The following is a 23,791-nucleotide window of genomic DNA, read 5'->3' as shown; positions in this document are numbered from 1 at the left end:
TTGACATTCTGCAAATAAGCAATTCAGCAAAAATTCACAATAAATACATATCTAGAGACGAAAAGGGCATCTTTTTCAATGCCAACTAAAACTATCCTAGAAATAGGAAGAACTATTTTAAACTCTTCTGGGAAAGGAGACTCAAGTTTGCAAAGGAATTCCTCTCAATATTTATGCTACCACTTGTCAGTGCACTATGCGTAAGTATGGCTAAGGTGATCATATATATACTTTTACATTCAAATCATGACAGTTTTGAGTGTGGAAATATGAACTGGGGCTAACCTAGCAAACTGAGGCATAATGTCACCATAATTAATGGTGTTCATTCTTGGAAAGGTCATTTTGTACCCTCATTTAAGTGAGAATTTATAATTTTGTTATATTGAAATGTTCATTTTGAATTAGTCTATGTCATAGCTCATTTGCCAGTGTCAGCTCTTTATTCTAGCAAGGATTCTTCCTTTTGGAAGAGGAGAGGCTCAAACAATCATGAATATCTATAAAAAATATTGATTTTCTTGAGAGATCCAAATCCAAGAATACTTAATAAGAATAATGAATAAGAATAATGAAAAGAATAGGCAGACTTTTAGCCAATTGTTTTTGATTTGTTATTTGACTCTCTTGGGGAAACACATTATAAAATACTAGAAGAAATACTATCTATAGATTAACAAAATAGTTTTATTTATGTATATATGGATGTAATGTTACTCATTTAAAATTCAGAGTTTTCTGCTCTTGTTCAAATTTGTAGTCATGGGAGATATTTTAACAATAACATTATAATGTCCTTGAAGATGATAAGTTATGTGTACAATTAGAACTAAAAATCAGCTGTTTGCTTTAATAGTAAAAAACAGCATATTCACTCTTAATGGCCTAGTCATTGGATCTCGTTCCTTTTACTAAATGCAATTCATTTAGCAATGAAATAACTTTAAATCTGCTAAGCGATTGCAAGGTAAAATAATAAAAGGTCAGGTCAACTTATTTCCTTAGTAGAATTTTTTGATGTAAATATTATAAAAATTATGTGTTTCTTCTCAAATTGTTGGTACATTTTTAATAAAGCATGACATGCATAATTTTGTTGACTGCATAAATTATCTCCGAGTATAAGTGATGGTTTGCAGACAATTGTGAACATAGGAATTATTAACTTACAACATAATACCTGAAACCTACTAACTCACAACACAATCATGGAAATCATTTTTAAAGATCTTTCTTGCATTCTCACTAGAGGTAGTCTGTCCGTAATAGGTTTTATGTAAAAGTGTTTTGTTTTGTCCTGTTTATTTTTATGGCAGAACTATGCTCCAAGGCTGTAGCTACACAAATTCAAAATAAGTGGTCAGTTAAGCCGGTAGAGAACTAAATTTGTCAAACCATATTTTTTAATTCATTTGGCTACCTTAGTAAAAGAATATAAACAGTATTCCAGAGATTTTGAGTTAGCTTCCCCTGGTATGAGTCAAAGCGCATTTCACATGGTAATTGGTATTCATTACTGTGGGACCATGGCACTTGGGAGCCTTACGTGGGACCACAAATGTAGGCACAAGCCTGCATGTAAGACTCTGAAATAGACAACTATGACTATCATTATATATGTCATTCTTCAATTATACATTATTCCCCAGTTCTATTGAAACCACTATTGACAGTATCTGCGTGGTTATATCTAGACTCTGTGTTTGTAGCGTTAGTTGCTAACTACCGAGAATTTGGTGCTTGAATCTCTATGTGCTAGTCCATCCGTGATTTAAACAACTAGAGAGTAGGACACATCCCATTTTTATCTTAGCTCCTCAACATAACTGGTACAGCATTCTAGTTCAAAAAACAAGCTTGCTCACTATTAAATGCTTGCAAGTGTCTTCAATCTGTTATGGGAAAAGATTATATATATATATATGAAATACATAAGATGGAATTAATGTGTTAATTAATACCATATTGCCTAAGAATCGCTACATTCATTACTGAAATATTTTCATTTTGTTCTGCTGCATTTTCTTAAATATTTTTCATCATATTTCAGTGTGTACTTGAGAGTTGGCATTACCTATATTTTGTCTTGTGCCTCCATGCCTCCATGGAAGTCCTCAATGCCATTTATTTCATTTGGAGTTTAGAAAATGACAACTCTTAAGTGGGGTGCAATTTGCCTATTACCTCTAAATAAGTCTTGTAGATAATACTGATAAAAATTATCCTAGAGTCTTCATGGACTATAACCATGGCCTGACCAATCATTTAAATATAAATATTATAACTTCTATTAGCCTTCCCATTTAGTATAGCACTTGATGTTGAGGAGAAAGAGCATTGGTATAAGAGTCTTAAGACATAAGTTCAAAGCATAGGTTTTTTTTTTTATGCACTAGACTTTACTAGTGTTGGACAAATGAAACAAACAAATCTTTGAAAACAGTATTAATGCTTTTGCACACTTATTGGGAAAAGTTTTAGTTTTTCATAACTTAAGTTCAAAAGTTATATTAATCTCTTTCCAGGGGTCAGATATTACATAAAGCATGGAAGATGAGAAGACATAGACAAGGATCGTTCAGATACTAAAATCTATTTTTTTATTCTCTTCTGAATTTTAAGATGAGAACACCAAGACCTAAAAAGTTTTGTCAGGGTCACACTAGAGAGCGTCAGAACCAGGACTGGAATTTCATGTGTCTGGGTCCAATCCCAGTGTTTTCTACTTCTTTCTTAGTGGTTTTCCTAAGCAATGTGCTGCCTCGATAGCAAAATTCAGTAAAGCTTTCATCTGGAAATATCTACAGCAGTATTTTGATTAAACAACTCTTGTTAGTGGAGCCAGTCATAATCTGCAACATTGACTTCTCCTCTCACAGGCTGAAGGAAATAGCTCAAAATGAAGTACATCTCAGCAGCCTCCTGAAGCAAAGCTAACCAAACTGTAACTGGAAACACAATATTCTATAACCTGGCAATGGTTATAGAATGGGTATAACTCAGTTTCTTGCAGGTCTTTTAAATATAAACCAACAGGGATTAGTATGTAACCTATTTTTATATGTATTTTTTTTTCACCTTGATCCTATTGATCTTAAAATCAAAGATTGTGGAATAAGTTTCTTCCATGGATCCAGGTAATAAAAATGTCAACAGGAGCATACTGCTTCGGAAACATGGTATCCCTTTAATTAATGTTGCCTTGTCCTCCTTTATTAGTCAATAGAAAGTATGAGCATCTCATTTTGTTCCTGTATTGAAGGAATTTACCAAGTTTTCAGTGCCTCTGATCTCAAATTTACCAAGAATTGAATAATTATTGTAGTGTCTTATCTATTTCTAATTGTTATATAATTTGTTGACTCAAAGTCTTAGAGATATAAATGATTTTAGATATTATTTGATTCATCTATTTTACAGATGAGGAAATCTATGCCCAGTGTTGTTTATATTTCAGTGATTATGATTATTGTCATATCTCACACATTTACCATATTATCAAAAGACAAGTGCATTTCAAATTTAAAATTTTCTTCCCTGATAATGTCCAATGATTTATTAAACACATTTGGAATAAAATTATGTTTTGATAGAAAACTTCTAAAAAATTAAAGCATGTTACATATTTTACATAACCATTATGTTTATAAATTATCTGTACTTTTGTTATGGCTATTTTGAAGGATAAATGTAATATATTATTATTTTATTTTATAGATGATAACATAATCAAGTTAAATATTTTAAAATAAGTGCAATGATTTTAAATTGATATGTTCTCAAAAGTTTATTCCCTAAAACATATACTTACATATAATGAAAAACCATTCTATGTATATGTGTATATACACACACACAACATGTATACACACAATGGTTTTGTTCATGACACACACGCACATAGTTATGTTATGGGCAAAGAAAAAAAAGGTTTAAAAACCTACAGAATAAAGTTTCATCATTTAATTGTGAAAACCTGATCAGTTAATAACTGATTATTAGATCTCAATAAAAGCTGGATCACAGAGTTAATTATGATGGATGTAGGTATTATTTTTGTGTTCCTTTTTTAGGAAGACATGTTAGATAAAACAGTTCCCCAAAGCTTTGTAAAGTACACACACACACACACACACACACACTTCCCTAACTCCTTTAATTTTGGAACAGAATATTATATTCAGATTTCCTTCAAATCACAGGCTGCTCTGTGTGGCAAGTTCTAACAGAACTCAGTCAAGGTGAAATGCAGCCAGCTTTGGCTGCTAACAATGTATTCATACAGCATATGATCTCTGTCTGTTCAGGCTGCTTCTTGCTCTTGTCTCAGAATAAGAAAGGAGTGCTGCTTTCCTGGGGTATGCTATTTGAGAAAGAAAGTAACCTAACACTAACTGCAGGCGGGGTCAGAGTGATGTAACAGGAAGCTCTGATGTTTCCCTTCTGCTGCTGAGCACATACAATGTGACAACACTTCCAATCCACTCAGAACAACCCTGCCTCTCCAGCAGAGAGTATCACCTCTTGATTTAGGATCATCAGGCTCTGTTCACTGGACCTGACCCTGCCTGCAGGATTACATTGCAAAGCTTTCACTCTTCCCCACCTTGCCTGGGGGTAAATCTCTTCTGCGGAATCTCAGAAAATCAAATTCCATCCTAAGAATATTTCACCAAGAATTTCCTTAGAAGCTGTGCTGGGTAAGTACACTATTCAGAATAAATATATGTATTCTGAATAGTATTCTCATTTAGTTTGGCAATGTTCCTACTGTGAATTTAGTGACATTGAAATAATATTGAAACATATTCTCATTTATTTCACATTTTAAAGAAACTACAGTGTATTACTCCCAAATGTATACAAAATCTATTACTACTACATGTTATTATGCACAGTGATATTCTAGAAGATAAATTTAGCAAGTAATAAAAATCTAAATGGATTAAAAAGCATACTTCTAAACAAATACTTAATCAGGGAACAATGCCTTTTAAAATTAGCTCTACTATTAGCTAAGCTTAAATTTTGACAGCTGGAAAACATTTTCCCCCCAGGAAGGGTCTTTAAACTTTTCATACAGTTAGTACTCTGAGAAGGGGGGGGGGAGAAGAATAACTACTTATGGGGTCTTGTAATCTCTGCAAAATTGAACAAAATGGAGAATTAAAAAGAAAAGTAATCACTTTGGAATTATTATTATATGTGTCTTCTATTTGCCTTTTATTTGCACATATATCTCTAGTTATTGAACTAATAGAATTTTCACTGTTCATTGTGGCCAGATGTGCTTAAGTCTCTCTCTTACTAACCCTGAATTGTTTCCGCTGTATCTGATCAGGGGGTGGGCTACAAAAGAAAAAAAATCCCGGCTAGGATTAAGAAAATGTTATTTCCACATTAAGTATAATTTTACAACTCTTTAGCTAACAATGCATTGCTTCAATTTCTCTGGTATCTCTCTGCAAGCTTTTGGGGGGACAGCGTGAAATAGAGATAACTGTGAATAAAGAAAAGTGACAAAGTTTTTCCAAATAAGTATAGCAGATTATTAAATAGAGAATTTAAAGTGTGTATTTTTTAAAAAAGAATTTCCAGAAAAAAACTTACAGTAATGTTGAGATGAAACATCTGTTAATGCTTCTTTCACCAGTACAGACTGTCCAGGACTATTAAGAAACTATTGTCTACTTAAGTGTTGGTATAGAGATGTCACAAATTTGTTACTAAGAAAAATTAGATGTCAGATTTGGGTTCAAATTATATTGATTGATATAATTTACTTATATAAAAATTAAGTGTCAGATTTGGGTTCAAATTATATTGATTGACATAATTTATCTGTGTCTATATTCTTTCTTACCTATGTAATTATACTGTGCAGAATGTCCTTCAGTGGAGAAATCCTGTACTTAATCACCCATAATCTGGCACATTAACAGTGTACAACAAACTTATTCTGAGTAACTCCCTCATAATTTTCTACTCAATTTTTCCACAAATTTCTCCAAATAATGGAAACTTCAATTAAGCCTTTTATTTTGTGATTCTTAAAAATATTGTGGCTGATTTCCTATAGCCTTTCAACCATTAATTGTTTTGAATGCCCTGACACATGCGTAGAATTAGAAAAAGTGTTTTTAGAATGTGACTTTGTAAATAGCCATTAGGTAATTAGGGAAGGAAATGAAAAGAACACATTAAATGCCTAACCCAATGCCATGGGTTAGTAATAAAAATTAAAATAGCATTATTTTTAATTTATATTATTTTCTTAGAAGGAGATATTCTATTAATATAATATTTTTAATAAGGCACTCCCCACACATATCTAATTTTTATTTAATTGCTAACCAAAAACCCATAATTTTCTTCCATAACAATTAAATTTTTGTTAACTGTACTAATAGTGTGGTTTATAATTTTTATTTTCAGAAAATACTGTTGAGAAACACTAGGTAACGAATTTTGAAGGTCATTAGGCAAAGACTTATTATTTGAGAAAATAATTGAACATTTGAAATAAGAACTCATATTATTATATTCTAAAGTTTGTTTTCTTTAATGATAGGAGAGTATCAGAGGATCAATGCATGCTTTCAGCCATAAAGAATTCACTTATTTTTCTAGATGCTATGGGATCGTAAAAGCAATGCAGAGTCTAAGGCCAGTTATAAATATGGAAAATGAAACATAGGGTTGAGAAATTGTAAGAATAATGTGAGTTAAAGTCTGTTTTACCTGCAATATTCAGTTATCTTTATGAGATATGCTTTTGGTTACCACTACAAGGTCTTTCCCCCCCTAATATATATTAGCACATTCCAAAATATTGTTTTATTAAACTATGTAAAAATGTTAGAATATATAAAACTACTCATTCAATTTGAAAAAAAGATTGGGAAAACAGGAAAATAAAAAAGAAATTAGAATTGATTCTGTAGTTTTAAAAATGATGTTAAATGAATGACCACCGTGTATATACTTTACCTACTGGTGATGCCTAGGATACGTTTAAATGGAATCAACACCCTAGCATATTTATGAGAATCTTCACATTCATCGTATATATGTACCATTATTTTGTACACACCAAATTTATTTCAGTAAGAAATTCAAAATAATATTAAGACAAAAAAAGATGATTTTATATGCTTTATGCTAATGTGGATAAATTATTTGATAAACTCATAAAATTAATCAAACTTCTGTTAATAGTATTAGTATATATTTCTAACTTGCATCATTTTTGTAACAAATATAACACTATGTTGCTTTCAACTTTTCTCTCCATGGTTAAAATTTGATAGTACCTTAATTTTTAAGAATTATCTTACAGATATTTATACAAAAATTAACAAAAAAAATAAAGGATCAAAATATACATTCATGAAACAAAACTGATTTTATACTCTATGTATGATTTTGAACACAGCTTGAAAAAATAATTCTGTTTTAGAGATATCATGATTACGAAACCAACTTTTCAAAACACAAATATATTCAAAGGACATTATTTGAAGTCATTGGCTTTATTCTCTATCTTATCTTTGTTTCGTATTCAGAGATGCTATTAACCCCAAAACATAAGTTATATCATTGCAATGGTGTTAATGAAAGACACTCAGAGTCAAATTTGTAACACCTCTGTGTTCTTGACTCAATCAGACTATCAGAGAATACACTTAATATGAAAAGCCAGTACCCAGCTATATAAAACATTTGTCTGTATCTGGGTTTAAAGCCCACGCATGAACCATAAACATTTATAATTTCTTAGGAAAGCTCTCTTTTTCTACCAAAGTACTTCTACCCTGCTGCATTATTAAATTATTTCAAAAAATCTGCTCATTTAATATAAGAAAATGTTTTGATGAAGTTATGGAAAATAAGAATGTACCAGAAACACAAGATCAGGGTTACATACCAACAAGATATTTCAATCATTTCCCCATTTATTCACATAAACAATCATTCCTATCCAAATTCCTTCATCAATAGCAGTTACACACCTCAAAGTATCTTGGGACTCCTGGGGGCGGGGTCAGGCAGTTAAACAACTGACTCTTGATTTCAGCTCAGGTCATGATCTCACAGTCATCAGAATGAGCACCGCATGGGGCTCTGTGCTGACAAAACGGAGCCTGCTTGGGATTTTCTCTCTCCCTTTTTATCTGCCCCTACTGCACTCTTTCTCTCTCAAAAATAAAATAAAATAAAATAAAATAAAATAAAATAAAATAAAACCTTAAGAATAAAAAGTATCTGGATGATTTTCACGCCTTAACTTTGATTTAACTCCCTGTAATTTGGTTCATAACTTGGAAGATGTATAGTCTTAAGTAGTATAAAATCGAAGAAGTAAAAGGTGGACTGCATTTAATTGTACAGTTTGAAATGTAAATACTGAGCTAGTGTGATTTAGGAAGAACATATAATTAGATATATGATAATTAAGTCAACAAACCTATTTAAATAACAGGAAATATATTTTCATACATTATATTGCCATTTTGTTTAAACAGGAAAGTCTTCAATAAATCTAGATTATTATTTTTTCATGTCTAATTAGTATTATAATATTGTTCATTAAATCAGATTAATAAAATAATCTGCATTTTCCAGTATTTGTGTAATCTTAAATCTAATTGTTTTTACTTCAATTATTTTACCAAAAATTGAAGACATGAATTTAATTTTTAACAAAACAATAAAAGTCTTATTATTATTTAAAAATAAAGTAGAATCACTTACTGTGAACTGAGTTAGAGTCTATGTTTATTAGTACTAATTATCAGATGATAAATTGCAAATATTTTCCTAGAACCTGTTTCCTCCTTTTTTTACCTTTAAATTAGTTTGTTTACCTAGAAGAGACAGTATTATGCAGTATCATTTGCAAATGACAGTATCATTTGCAAAATGGTCAAAAGAGTGTATTCGTTTTTAAAATGTAAGACTTTTTTTATTACTTCACGCTTTTAATTAAATATATATATTTTTTTACCTTGGTATCAAAAGGGCAGAAAACTCAACCCAACACAGACATAAATAAGTAAGCAAATAAATAAATAAATAAAAAATAAATAAATAAATAAATAACCAACCTATCTCTATGGCATCAAGGCTATACTATAGCTCAATGCTTTACTGAGGTTGTTGGATAGAGTCAAATTTTCAGAGACATCGTATTCCCCTTAACATGCGAATATATTTTTTAATTAAAATATGTTAATATGGTATAAACTTTTATATAAATCTGTCATTATTTCCCTATTCAGGTTTAGGTTAATCTGAGCCCAACCAGGTTTCCATAAAACCATGGTGACTCCTGAACATGTCATTTGGTCTATTAAATAACAGTGATACAGTGAAATGGCAACTATGTGGTTTATAAGAGTGCTGCTTCTCCTCACAGATTAGTCACATAGAGGTTTATTAGCATATTCGGGAGCACACGGGTGTTTTATCAATCAAAACTAAAATAAATTTGTTTTATATCCAAGTATCAATTTCATAAATTCTACAAATGAATATTAATTGAATCCATATCCATTGATTAACATGAGACCAAATGTTGTTTAGATATTTTGTGCATAAACCTCAATTTTGCTTCCTTTCCAAGGATAATATGAAGGGAAAATGGGAACTTTGGTAAGTACTAGAGAAGAATAAATTATGTTATAACTGAAAATAAGGAGGATTAAAGCTATGGGAAAAGATGTCATCAGTACAAAATGTGTTTTTCTGTTTTATTTTCTTGTTTTTTTTTTAACTCTAGTTGTTTTCAAATGTGAGGCAAAAGAGCAGACTTGATTTCACTTAGGTAATTGAAACCTAATATTAGACTTCCATGTTTAAATGTTTTATTAATCAGTCTACATATGTCTTTGAAAATTTATTTTCAATGAATTTTTTTTTTATTTTAAATCTTTCTTAAAATGTGCCAATATACTTTTTTAGCTAAGGCAAAAAATATAACCTATGCATTTGTATTTTAGAAATGTAGGTATAATCACTGTTTGAAGCAACTGCCTGGAATGGAGTATACTTCAGACAGTATTCATGTCATATACAGTTAGGACATTGCTACATTTGAAATCTGTTAAACATAATTTCATTAAACTCCCAGTTAACTAACTAAAATATCTTGGAACTTGTCAGGTTTATTTTCATAAATGTATATATTTATTGTCAGCTTAATCCTCTGGTCCTTGACATTATTAGATGAAGATACATTATTGAATGCACATATCTTAATATCCCTGAGGGATAAATAACATCATTTATTATTATTGTTGTTGTTATTATTATTATTATTTTGCCTCAAATAGGAGTGTCAGCCTTCTCTGCTGCAGTACTCTCTCCCAATGTCAGCAGTGGGTGAATTTTTCCATACTGCACATATACAAGAGAACCCCTTTTTAAAGGATGGCTTGCTCTGTTGAGATTATTTAGTTAATTTCTTTGAGGACTTGCTCTGTGCCATGTATATATATATTGTTAGTTACTCATATACAAACTCATTTAGCCTTTCCCCAAAGCCCCAAGAAATACTATTATCATTATTAGTATTAGTATTAGTATTAGTATTTGCAGATAAGAAACATCAAAAACAAGAGAACTTTTAACTAATGTGCCCAAGATCACATAACTATTCAAGTGGAGGTACCAGGAACTGAATCTTGGCAATCAGGCTCCAGAGCTCATGCTCTTAATCACTCTGCTTCCCTTTCCAATTGGTTGCTGGTCTCTAGTCACCCCTAGTGTGAATGGATGCTGTTCCTAGAACCTTAGGTTTTAAGTGCAGATATATTGTGAGTTTTGTTCTAGTTTATCTCAAGAAAGTGAATATCACAATTAATAAAGGAAGTCAAACAAATCTTTTGGTTTCCCAGTACATGTAAAAGTTATGGAAACAGTATAGTGCAATAGCATTATGTTTAAAAACAACACATATACCTTAATTAAAAAATACTTTACTGCTAAAATATACTAAACATCATCTGGAGGCTTGAGTGAGTTATAATCTTTCTGCTGCTGGAGGGTCTTGCTTTGATGATGATGGCTGCTGACTCATCAGGGTGGTGGTTGCTGAAGGTTGAGTGACTGTGGCAATTTCTTAAAATAAGTCAATGAAGTTTGCTGCATCCACTGACCGACAAATGATTTCTCTGTAGCATGAGATACTGTTTGATAGCATTGTACTACAGTAGAACTTCTTTCAAAATTGGAGTCAACTCTCAAACCCTGCAGCTGCTTTATCAATTAAGTTTATGTGCTATTCTAAATCCTTTGTTGTCATTTCAACATCTTCACAGCATCTTCATCAAGAATAGATTCCATTTCAAGAAACCACTTTCTTTGCTCATCCACAAAAAGCTCATCTGTTAAAGTTTTATAAGATTAGAGCAATTCCATCACATCCTCAGTCTCTACTTCTAATCCTCTTGCTATTTCTACTACATCTGCAGTCACTCCTCCACTGAAGTCCTGACTCCCTCAAAGTCATCCTTGAGGGTTGGAATCAACTTCTCCCAAACTCCTGTGAATGTTGATATTTTGACCTCTTCCCATGAATCATGAATGCTCTTAATGACATCTATAATGGTGAATCCTTTCCAGAAGGTTTTGGTTTGCTTTGCCTAGATCCATCTCACTATCCATGGCACCTGTAGCTTTAGGGAATGTATTTCTTAAATAATGAGACTTGAAAATACTCCGTCATCCATGGGCTGCAGAATAGATGCTGTCTTAGCAGGCATGAGAACGATATTAGTCTCATTGTACATCTCCATCAGAGGTCTTGGGTGACCAGATGCATCGTTAGTGAGCAGTAACATTTAGAAAGGAATAATTTTTTTTCTGAGTAGTAGTTCTCAACAGTAGGCTTAAAAAATTCAGTAAATGATGTTGTAAACAGATGTGCCATCATCCGAGTTTTATTGTTCTATTTTATAGAGCACAGACACAGTAGATTTAGTATAATTCTTAAGGGCTCTAGGCTTTTTGGAATGGTAAACGAGCATTGGCTTCAACTTAAAGTCATCAGTTGCCTTAGCCCTTAACTAGAGAGTCAGTCTGTTCTTTGAAGCTTTGAAGCCAGGCATTGACTTTTCCTCTCTAGCTATGAAAGTCCTAGATGACATCTACCTGTAGGAGGCTGTTTTGTCTACATTTATAATCTGTTGCTCCATGTAACCACCTTCATTAATTATCTTAGCTAGATTTTCTAGATAATTTGATGCAGTTTCTGTATCAGCAGTTGCTGCTTCACCTTGCACTTTTATATTACAGAGATGGCTTCTTTCCTTAAACCACATGAACCAACCTCTACTAGTTTGAAACTTCTTATTCAGCTTCTTCTCCTCTCGCAGCCATCATACAATTGAAGAGAGTTAGGATCTTGCTCTGGATTAGGCTTTGGCTTAAGGGAATGTTGTGGCTGGTTTGATCTTCGGTCCAGACCACTAAAACTTTTTCCACATCACCAATAAGACTCTCTAGCTTTCTCACTCTTTGTGTGTACCTTGGAGTAGCACTTTTAATTTCTTTCAGGAACTTTTCCTTTGCATCTACAACTTGGCTAACTGATGCAAGAAACCTGGATTTTGACCTATCTCAGCTTTCAACATATCTTCCTAAGTTTAATCAATTCTAGCTTTTGATTTAAAGTGAGAGACTTGTGACTTTTCCTTTCATTTGAACACCTAGAGGCCACTGTAGGATTATTAATTGGCCTAATTTCAATATAGTTACACCTCATGGAATAGGAAGGCCCATGGAAAGGGAGAGAGAAGGGGGAGCAGAGAGAATACACACACTTATTAAGTTCATCATTTTGTATGAGCATAGTCAGTGGTGCACAAAACACTTACTATTGGTAATAGGAAAGAACACTGATCCCAGATCACCATAACAATATAATAATAATAATGAAAACATTTGAAATATTCAATTACCAAAATGTGACATAGAGACAGGAAGTTAGCAAATGCTGTTGGACAAATGGTACTGATAAGCTTGGTACATGCAATGTTACCACAAACCATCAATCTATAAAAAATGCAATATCTGAGAAGCACAAGAAAATGAAGCACAATAAAATGAGATAAGCCTGTACATAGTAGGTAGAATTTGCAATTGATAATTTCCCATCTTTCATTCTGTATGCATTTCCTTCCACTATGTTCCTTCATCTATACTTGCTTAACCCTCACCGTCCTCTAAACCAAATGCCCAGTAGTTACTCTCTAGCCTCCAGTAGTCAAGAGTTGCTTGAAAAACAAAGATTTTGAAGAATTCTTTCTTCTTCAGAAAACCTCATGTTTGCTATTTAGCCTTCAAGCAATTGGATGTGACCCATACACATTATCTAGATAATCTCCTTTATTTAAAGTCAATTGATGGTAAATGTCAATCACATCTACAAAATAACTTTACAGAAACATCAAGGCTAATTTTTGATCCAACAACTGGTCACCATAGCCTGGCCAAGTTAACGCATACAATTAAACATTGCAAGCAGTTAAGGGCATTCATCCATATTTGGTCTTTTTTCCCAAAAATTATTTAGGTTTTCAAATTTTGGAAACTCTTCAAACTTTCTGCTGGAATGATAGTTGGAATTACAATGAATTTATTAGTTGAATCAAAAATTAGTAATGTCTTAAAAATGTTAAGTCATCCAACTATGAGCAAGATAGAAATTCTCCAGTTACTCAGGGCTTTTTGTTTGTTTGTTTTTTTGGAAGGGGGTAGAATCTGATTTGGTTCTTTTTTTTTTTTTTTTTTTTTTTGATTTGGTTCTAAATGTAGGTAGAAGAAATATTTAAAGCAATTATATTATAAATGAGGGAGACTAAAAGGATATAAGTTTTCTAAATTCCACCCCCTCCTGCCACAACGGTAGCATGTTTTTCCCCTATATGGTTCACATAAGACCTTCCAAGATGGCTCATCCTTTTATGAAATTAAAGTCTGTTCTCTTTGCAGTATATTTTATCTGGGGAACTTTCCATTCATATCAGAATTTAATACTGTCAGAGAACAGTTGTATTTTAAGTTATATGACTTCTTGCTATTAAGGAGTGCTAGGGTTAAACAGAATGATCCTCAGTTTAGCAAACACTCACAACGTGCCAGGCCCAATGCTAGATGTTAAAGGTAAGCAAGACAGGACCCCTGCTCTGGACAACATCAGCCCCACCTCAGTGCTGTGTAACAGTGCCGATTAAACTATGAACTCTTCATCTATACTGCTGGCCACCACTCTACTTTTCATCTTGTCATAAGATCAGGACTGAATGCCTGAGCTAGAATGTTTTGTAAAGTGACAAATCTTGATAAATCAGATATTTTCTGTACATATTTATTATATTTGGGAAACCTCGGGTTACAGATGAAACATTAAAAAAAAAACCTGAAGTAAAAAACAGTCTAACGGATTCTACTTAGCTCACAATTGTATGTGCTTTGGCTCAGATATTCTGAAATCTCTTATTTTCAACTGCTTCTAATGTAATTTGGAACTTTCATACTTTAACAGAAAGATTTCCTTGCATCTAAATCAATTATAGATATCATGGTTGGGTATCAGAAATTGTTTACTTTTAAGAGAGAAAGAATGTGGTTAAAGAAAGATATTCTTAAGAATAAAGCTTTGAAGCATGATTGGTTTCATTAACTTGAACAGGAAGGGCTTCAAATGAGATATGAGCAAGCATTAAAGTCTAGAACAAACTGACAGGGGTAAAGTCCATAAAATGATTTTCTTAAATATTGTTTAATATTTTTATTAATTGAATTCCTCACATGAGTTAACTTCCTTAATTATACATTTTCCAAAAGGATTTCCTGTGCTGTGTTCCATGTTATCAGTTCAAAATTATTAGAAAACACTTACTGAGTCTTTTTGATCATAAAATTAATACATGTCCATACTTAATGAACCAGATTCCAGCCTACTTCCTTCAAAATAAATACACCAAAGTTAACAAAGAGTTTATGCTTGAGTCATTGTATGACTCAAACACCCTTTAAAAACCCACTAATTATGTGATTTTTCAGATAAACTCTGAAAGCTGATTATTCACTAAATTCTCAAGTGTCATAAAAGACTTGATATTTAAGGTTACAAAGTCTCACCTGTATCACTTCTAGTATCATCCTTACCACTAAGGACTACATGTTCAAAACTTTTCATGTTACATAGTGCTTCGAAGCTAGAGTCCTGAATAAGCTAAATAAATCTAGTTAATGGGTTTTCGAACTTAGAAATAGGAGATTCTAGCTCATTGTGTCTTCAGAGGGTTTCATTAAGTATAACCACAATGTAGGTCTTGAAATAGCATCTGCTTTAAAAAAAAAAAAGTTAGATTTCTACATTTAGACAACATTCCACTCCTAATTACTCAAAATCATGTAGACTTCAAGGATAGTTCTCCATTCTGGCCCATGTTTTTGTTCCCAGTTATAACTGCATAGTTTTATAATCATGGAAGGGACACAACCTGTAAATATAATATGTGAGATTTTCTGTCTTTCCTATCAAATCCAACTTGAATAATTCTTTAGAATTAAATTTGTAGTAAACAACAAAGATCATTGTGCATCATATTTATTGATACAAGATTATAAGAGCAATTAATGAAAGAGTACTCATTTGAATGAACTAAGTAACTTTTTAAGTTTATTATATCTCCTTTACTCTTCATCACATACTCATCATTACAGCACCTGAATAAAAACAAAATGAATAAATAAATAATAAAATGTTAATCTTTATTACTGGTGGGCCTATAGTTCCTGGATTCCAGGCTTTAGTATTTCTTCTTTCTTCATCTCCAGGCAAATTTATTTCTTATTAAAGAAGTAAATTCTGATATCAACTGGCATAAAATTAAAGGAATGCAAGCACATTATCTGAAACAAGATTAAAAATTATCTGTGGGTTTCTTTTAAAGAACATAGAATGCTCTTTTCTCAGAAATCCATTGCTGGCCTTTGCCAGATACAAACTTCCCTATAGCCTTTGCTCAGATACAAACTTTTTTCTGGAACCTAACCTATTTAAACACAGCTACACCTACACGACCATAACCCTTTTGCTCATTGTCATTTATTTTTGTTTGTCCTAGCTTTTTCCTAGAACACCAATCACATTGCAACAAATCATCAACTACAATTTACATATTTTCTGTGTTATTGTCCATTTTCTGTCCATTATCTCTAAGCTCTACAAGTACAAGCACTTCTTCCGGCCTTTTTTCCCCCACTAATATATCCTAAGCACCTAGGTAAGTGCCTGTACAAAGTAGGTGCTTAAAAATTTCTTAACAAATGATTAATGAATGAATATGTTTCTTTGCATCAGTCTCCACGGAAAACTAGAGAGAGACTCTACGTGATTTTGTCTGCAGTATCCAATAGATTCTAGAGCTGAAATTTTGAAGGTGTTGTAAACATGACCCATGGCCGAAGAGAAAATACTCAGAAACTAATTATCATTTTGTTATTCTTAGGTCAACCTAATATTTATTCCTCCACTGCCTTTGTAAAGGGAAATAAGTTAGTAAAGATGCTTTTCTGTAACGTAGTTAGTGTTCAGGTTTCACTGAATTCCAAGGAGTGACCTTTTAAACTAGGGTAAATGAGAAGGTTGCTTGGTATTTTAGCACAAAATGTTGAAGCATTTCCCCAAATGGCCAAACAATGGCTGAATTTGGCAGAATTTCTTGTTGAAACTGGCAGACCTGCCAACTGTTGCCTCCCAACAAAAGTCTTACTCCATTACTTATTGCCTTTCTGGACAATAACACTCAAATGTCTATAGAAGGAGAAAAAAACGCAGCAGTGGAATTTAGAGAAAAGCAAATCAATCTTTTAAAAAAATACATATGGCAAAATAGAAATTCTGTTTAATTTACAAAAACTATATCCCGTTTGATAAGTGATGAGTTATGCACTTGAAAATTCACAATTTATCAAGCTTTTAAGTGTTGATTTATAAATATTTAGAGATAATTCTAAAAAGAATGCCAACTGTCAATGCCCTTTCATCACTGTATAGTTTTTGAAATTTTCTAAATGTAAAACCAAAGGACTATTTTATAACGTGAAATACATATTTATCATTAAATTAAGACATGATTTGTTTGAGAGCATCATGATGGATTTTCACAAAATACATCTTCTGAATTGACTCGACTCACAAATTATAACAACACTTGTTTTTCTAATGTAGATTTTCCATGTGTTGAGATTCATATAGTAAATTTTATTTTCTTTTAAAACTGAGGGCTAGTCATTCATTCACCTAGAAATACCATAATTAGGTTTTTTCTTCTGAGCCCAGATATTCATATCATCTATGAAAATGATAATTTTCCTTTGAGAAAGACTGATTCTCAAATTATGCTCATAGTATTCAGAGAAAATATGTATATAAAATGTGTTGTAGTTATCTTAGTGTCTTTCAACATATTATCTAATAACTCACTGACTGAACTTTAAACCACAAGCAACAAGACTATTTGGATTAAACAACTCTCCATTTTAAAGGAAGTCTTGCTCAAAACATAAAAGTAAATTGTCAAATAGCTTCTCCTTTCAACCATCCTTTCCTATGCTTTAACTCTTTGAACTTCCTGACACTGTTGGATATGGTCATTATCAAATAATGTACTTATAATAAAATTTTTATTACAAAATATAAGTGATAACAATGCCCTTTAAGAAACTGTATTTTTTAAGGACTAGCCAGCATTCAATTTATTTCTGGTATGTTTATAGATAGCATAGCAAACCAATATTCTGCAACACATTTTCTTTGTCCCATGTAGCTTAAAATAGACAAAATTAATAATAATAAAATAAAGCTCAGACCAACAGAGTGACAATTTTTAATCTAGATGAGCTTGATGAAAGGGTGGAAAATGCACTTAAAAATAAACTTTATATCAATAAAAGCCCTGACAGAATTTTAAATTCAAGTACTTTGCACTAAATTAGAGTACAGGGCAGCCTGGCTGGCCCAGTTGGTAGAGAATGTGGCTCTTGATCTCAGGGTTATAAGTTTGAGACCAAGTTGGGTGTAGACAAAATAAAAATAAATTGTTAATAAATAAATAAATACTTTCAAAAACCAGAGTGTGCAAATGACTAATTTCTTACAGTGAGCAGACATACATCATACGTTTTCAAGCTAGTATCTGTCCTTACAATGACAAATAGATATTCCCAGTAGTCTTTTTTTTCTCCCAGTAGTCTTATTCAGAAAGAAGCAGGGCCAAAATATTTGTTCTTTCTCATCTAGATTCAGCAGACACCACATATTGTTGAGAGCCTTTTCTAATAATGCTACCTTTAATATGAAAAAGGCTGTTTTGAGGTTTGACTAATTGCCTGATGTAAAAAGTTGCTGTCGATTTAAAATAGTTTCACTAAATATTATAATTTGCTCTCCACTGCATAGTGGATTTGAATATATATCTTAATATTCATATATATTTTAGTAATTGTTAATCTTTTCTATCTGCTAGATCACCTTGACTGTATTAAGTATCTCTATTCCAGGAGATTGATAGTAACACCAGAGACATACATTGTGAGCCTAAGCATAAAGGAATCTTAAATCAGTTTTGTAGTTCATGATGTTGTCCAAAACAAATGTTATTAACACTTCCCTAATTAGTCCTATTTTAACAAATCCCCTAACTGTCCTCACCTCACCTCTAACCTGTCCTCACCTTGGAATAAATCCAGAACACTGCATTTTGTGACAATGTCTTTGGTAAATGGCAAGATGAAGGGTTTGGAGATTCACCCAGAAGTTGATGAAACAAGAAATGAAGAGAACAAGTTAGGAAGTGAAGGGCCAATCTGGAGAACAGAAAAAAAGAGAAGATTCAGAAAAATTTTCATTTACAGATAAATATATATATGACTGTAGAATGTAATTAACTTAGTAATTATTGCTCACTGAGTAAAAGGAGTGAGAGATGGGATTTGAAAGTAAAATAAATTAGATCTAAAAACCAGGAGTGAAAAAGGTAGGAAAAGAGAGAGGATAAAAAAGAGGCAATAAAAGAAGATAAATTGGTCCATTAAGATACATTTTATTTGCCAGAAAGTTTAGGAAATAAAAAATCCAGCACTGAACTGCACAAATTAACATGTGGAGACACTTTGGATACAAGGCCATGGAGGAAAAGTTAGTATGCAAATGCCTTTCAGCTGCTTGGTCTAACAGTTCAGATAAGAAAACTTTATCTGCCCTTTTGTTTGGGAAATTGGTTTGAGGGTTAAGCCTAGAAGTTATTCCTTCTGATAAGAGGTGAGGAGTGTTCATGAGAAGTTGTAAGAAGCAAACACCACCTCCTGGATGATAATTGTGTTCTAAAGCTTGGACCCAACTGCTCAAGACAATGACTGTACTTTAAGGGTACATAGAGTCTGACCTACTGGCAAGTCTTAGTCTGTCTAGGACACCTTCTCAAAAGGCAGCCCAGAAGTTGGGCTGTATCCATCATACCACATTTAAAGCAGCAGAACTGTTTGGTAAAATATAACCTTGGCTCATTCTAAACCTTCCAAATCAGGCTGAGATGGCTCAGCCTATAGAGACAAGAGATGCTTACATGATCCCTGTGTGTCCTGAAAACAGTTTTCTCTTTAGTGAACTCCGGATATGATGAGAATTAAGGTATAAAAACACAATTAAGTTCAAATTTATAATAACAAAATAAAAGCATGAACATGACCCATGTTTTAAATCAAGTAATTCTCTTTCTGAATGAAATAACAAGCATTAATTCACATGAATTACACATAAATAACAAGACACATATATTACCTTCTCTTTTAATTTTGGCTTTCCTAATTATTAGTTTTGTGATTTAGGTGTATATTTTCCCTGTCTGAACCATCTTAACTTAAAAGTCTTGAGAACCAGGTAATAATCCAAAATACAACTTTACTGACCCTTTCCTCTTTCATTGGACTCGGGGATAAATACACATGCACACACATATATACATTAATTCAAGAGATGCTCATCATTGGTGTTGCTTATTTTCCTCCATATCTGGAAAGTAACCTAAAATCAAATAGAATTCATATGCCTAAATCATATTTGTAAAAGTATGTGTTTAAATTGTGCACTATGATTTAACTGTGAAATATTCCAAGGGGGTCTAATCGTAACAATATCTTGCCAAAAGGAAGTAAACTTTCAAATTGGATTAGTACTGGGGTGCCTGGGTGGCTCAGTAGCTTAAGCGACCAACTCTTGATTTGGCTCAGGTCATGATCTCACAATTCGTGAGTTTGAGCCCTACATAGGCCACTGAGCTGATGATGTAGAGCCTGCTTGGGATTCTCTCTCTCTCTCCCTCTCTCTCTGCCCCTACCCTGCTTGTCCTCTCTCTCTCTCTGTCTCTCTCTCTCTCACAAAATAAGTAAAATAAACTTAAAAAAATTTAAAAATTGGATCAGTACTATGTGAGACAGCTGCTCTCCCACCTAGTGCCTTGACCTATCCCAAATATATTGCATTTTGATATGCTGATACATAAATCCACAAAAAAATGCATAATCACAGAGAAAGAAATCATATTCTTCATACTATTCTACAAAAATGTGTTATAACTAAAAAAATCTTATACATATAGCTGATTATGTATAGCACAAATATATTGTTTAAATCAATAAATTCCTATATACCTGGAACCCAGCTTGTCTGTCATGTTCCTCTCCATTAGGTCACACTTACAGCCCCAGCAGTAAACCATTACCCAAAGCTTGTACTAATCATTCCTTTGCTTTACTTTATGGCTTTACCACATACATATGTGTTTCTAAGCAATGCGTTATTTTGTTTTACTTTTATGAAAGTGGAATCACTCTGAATATAGTCTTCAGAGATTGCTTCTTTCATTCAGCATTTTGGAGATGCAGCCCTATTAATGTATCTATGTAGCTGTGGTTCTTTATTTTCACGGTTGCAGTGTTCTACTGTATGAATGTACCACAGTGAATGTCCCTTTTCTCCTGCTGAGACATTTGGATTGCTTCCAAACATTTTACTATTGTAAACAATAAAGCAATGAACGTATTTTTTATGAATCTCCTGGTACACATGTGTCTGAGTTTCTACAGGGATTATAATTTACAAGTGGGGTTTCAGGAATTTAGCAATTCAAAGTGCTTGTACCAATTTATACTCTCATCAACAGTGTACGAAGTTTCCACTGCACCACATCCTTTCCAACACTTTGTATTACTGTCAAGCTTTTAAATGTTTGCCAGTCTGGTGGGAGTAACATAGTATCTCATTGTGGTTTTAATTTGCATTGTCCTGATTATGAATCACAGCAAATTTGTATGTAAAAAGAATTAAAATTTTTCTCAGAAACATTTGTTTTTAATTGGGTAGCAGTGACTTGATGTTGCAGAATTATGGTTAAGCCACTTTTGCTTATAATTATTTAAGAGAAGGACTGTCTATTTTGGGTTGGCTGGTCCAGGGAAAGGAAAAAGTGTTTTATAACTTTTAAAACTGGGAATGTATGAATAACATTTTTCACCATGAACAAGAACACAGACTGATAATGTGCAGAATTATATCTAACTCCCCATTTCCTTTATTCAAAAACCCCCATCAAAATATATATCAAAATCTCTTTTAAAAATAGAGGAAGAAAATGAGTAATTCCATTCAGGTGCATGTGCACTTTTTCTTTGGTAGACTTTATTTTTTTAAAAGCAGTTTTAGGTTCACAACAAAACTTAATGGAAGGAACAAAGATCACCCACACCCCCTGCCCCCACTCATGCACACCCTCCCTATCAACATGCTGCACCATAGTATACTTGTTACAGTTGATGAACCTACAGTCGACACTTCATGATCACCCCAAATCCATACTTTACATTAGGGTTCACTCTTGGTGTTTAACATTCCATGACTTTGGACAAATGTATAATGACATGTGCTGTATGCTTTTTATAATCTTTTGAATAGTTAAAATCATTTATGGAGCTACAATATCTTGAAAGAATTAGTGTCTCTCTCTCTACTGTGGTAAAATTATTTTTTACACATAAAAACATTATAGAAGGCATTGGAATTTTTGTCTTTCACGTAATCCTTCATTTTGGAGATGATTACCCTTATCCCCATCAGCTGAATTTAACCAATATATTTCTCCCCCGTTCTAATTTCCTCTTACTAAACATACTTAGGCTTGCATTTTTTTAGCTCAATTGTTGTGTTTCATCATGACATTATATAAAGAGGGTTTATCTATTAGCCTTATTTGCTATATTTCTTTTCTGTGTTTTCAGGGTTTAGTTGATTTTGATTTCATTTTCTTCTTTTTTAAAAAAAATTATGTTTATTTATTCTCGAGAGATAGAGGGAGAGAGACAGAGCCTGAGTGGGGGAGGGGCACAGAAAGAGGGAGACACAACATCCGAAGCAGGCTCCAGGCTCTGAGCTGTCAGCATGGAGCCTGACGTGGGGCTCGAACCCATGAACCCAACTGTGAGATTGTGACCCAAGCTGAAGTGGGACACTCAACCAACTGAGCCACTCAAGTGCCCTCTTTGTATCTTTTCTTCTTGGATATTAATTAATCTTTGGTACTACAGATATGGATATTATTCAGAGGAAAGTGGAAGTAAGACTATGCTGACATTTATTATTAATAAGTACAACACATTTACTAATCAAAATTACCACATCAATAAATTTTCTGATAGCCAGAAGTGACTACTGACATATTTGTTCTTTCACTCACCCCAAATCACCAAAAGGGTGAAAAGATTCTTTCATAGCATTTTCAGCTGGTATGAAAAATAAAATTTTTAGAACCATGCAGAAAAAAAAACAGTAGTCCTTTCTATTTCATGTGCTACTTTATAGCAAGTTGGGAAAATTCTCAAAGTAAACTTCAACTTTGAACCTTCTGAATTCCATAGATATGCCAGTAAAGCCTGAGACTGACAAGAGTTTTTATTTTTTCCAAAATAGCTTGTAGAAAATCCAGATTCTAAAAATGTGCAATGTTTGTTGGTGTAAAAATACACATCTCCTTAATCAGACCAGATCATGATCCTAATTGGAACATATACTACACACCTTATAATAATATATAATAAATTATTAAAATATGTGAAGATGTAAACATTTACAAAGTAATACAAAAATGTTTTTTGAGTCATGAAAGATTTGATTGAAAGCTTTTAACATAGCTTTCTTAGTACTTTTGACTTTTCATGTAAAAATCCCTATGACTTCATAGAAATCCTTGGCAATAATTCAAAGATTATCATTAGAAGTAGCAACAAATAGGGATGTCTGGATGGCTCAGTTGGTGGAGCATCTGACTCTTGATTTCAGCTCAGGTCATGATCCCAGAATCCTGCATTGGAACCCCATGTAGGGCTCCATGCTGAGCATGGAGCCTGCTTGAGATTTTCTCTCTCTCCCTTTCTCCCTTTCTCTCTCTGCCTCTCCCCGCCTCTGCCCCTCTCCCGCACTCATATGCTTCCTCTCTCTCTCTTTAAACTAAAAAAAATTAAAAATTTTTTAAAAAGTAACAACACATTGATGATCCATAAACATAAGTTCAGTCAAAGTCCCTCAAATCACAATATGAACCATTGGAGGTACATAATTTGCAAACACAAATTTGACATCTTTGAAGTTCTATTAAGTCTAAATACCATGCAAATGCAAAGCAGGATAAACTCAATTATAGCTATATCTTGCCTTCAACATTAGTTT

General features: G+C 32.8%; 1 protein-coding gene and 1 long non-coding RNA gene across 3 annotated transcripts in view; one reads left to right on the top strand and one right to left on the bottom strand.

Moving 5' to 3' along the window:
• The window catches only part of LOC128314083 (uncharacterized), a 141,547-nt gene that overhangs the window by 69,658 nt on the left and 48,098 nt on the right, over positions 1-23,791 (bottom strand). The window lies entirely within an intron of this gene.
• CALCRL (calcitonin receptor like receptor) overlaps positions 4,463-23,791 on the top strand; it is a 101,709-nt gene continuing 82,380 nt past the window's right edge. For both annotated transcript variants that reach the window (XM_015073962.3, XM_015073961.3), the window contains exon 1: positions 4,463-4,700. The gene's annotated coding sequence lies outside the window, so the exon portion shown is untranslated. The remainder of the gene's footprint in view (positions 4,701-23,791) is intronic.

The sequence above is a fragment of the Acinonyx jubatus genome, chromosome C1, assembly GCF_027475565.1.
Source record: "Acinonyx jubatus isolate Ajub_Pintada_27869175 chromosome C1, VMU_Ajub_asm_v1.0, whole genome shotgun sequence".
Lineage (NCBI taxonomy): Eukaryota > Metazoa > Chordata > Mammalia > Carnivora > Felidae > Acinonyx > Acinonyx jubatus.
This window is presented reverse-complemented; position numbering and strand designations above follow the sequence as displayed.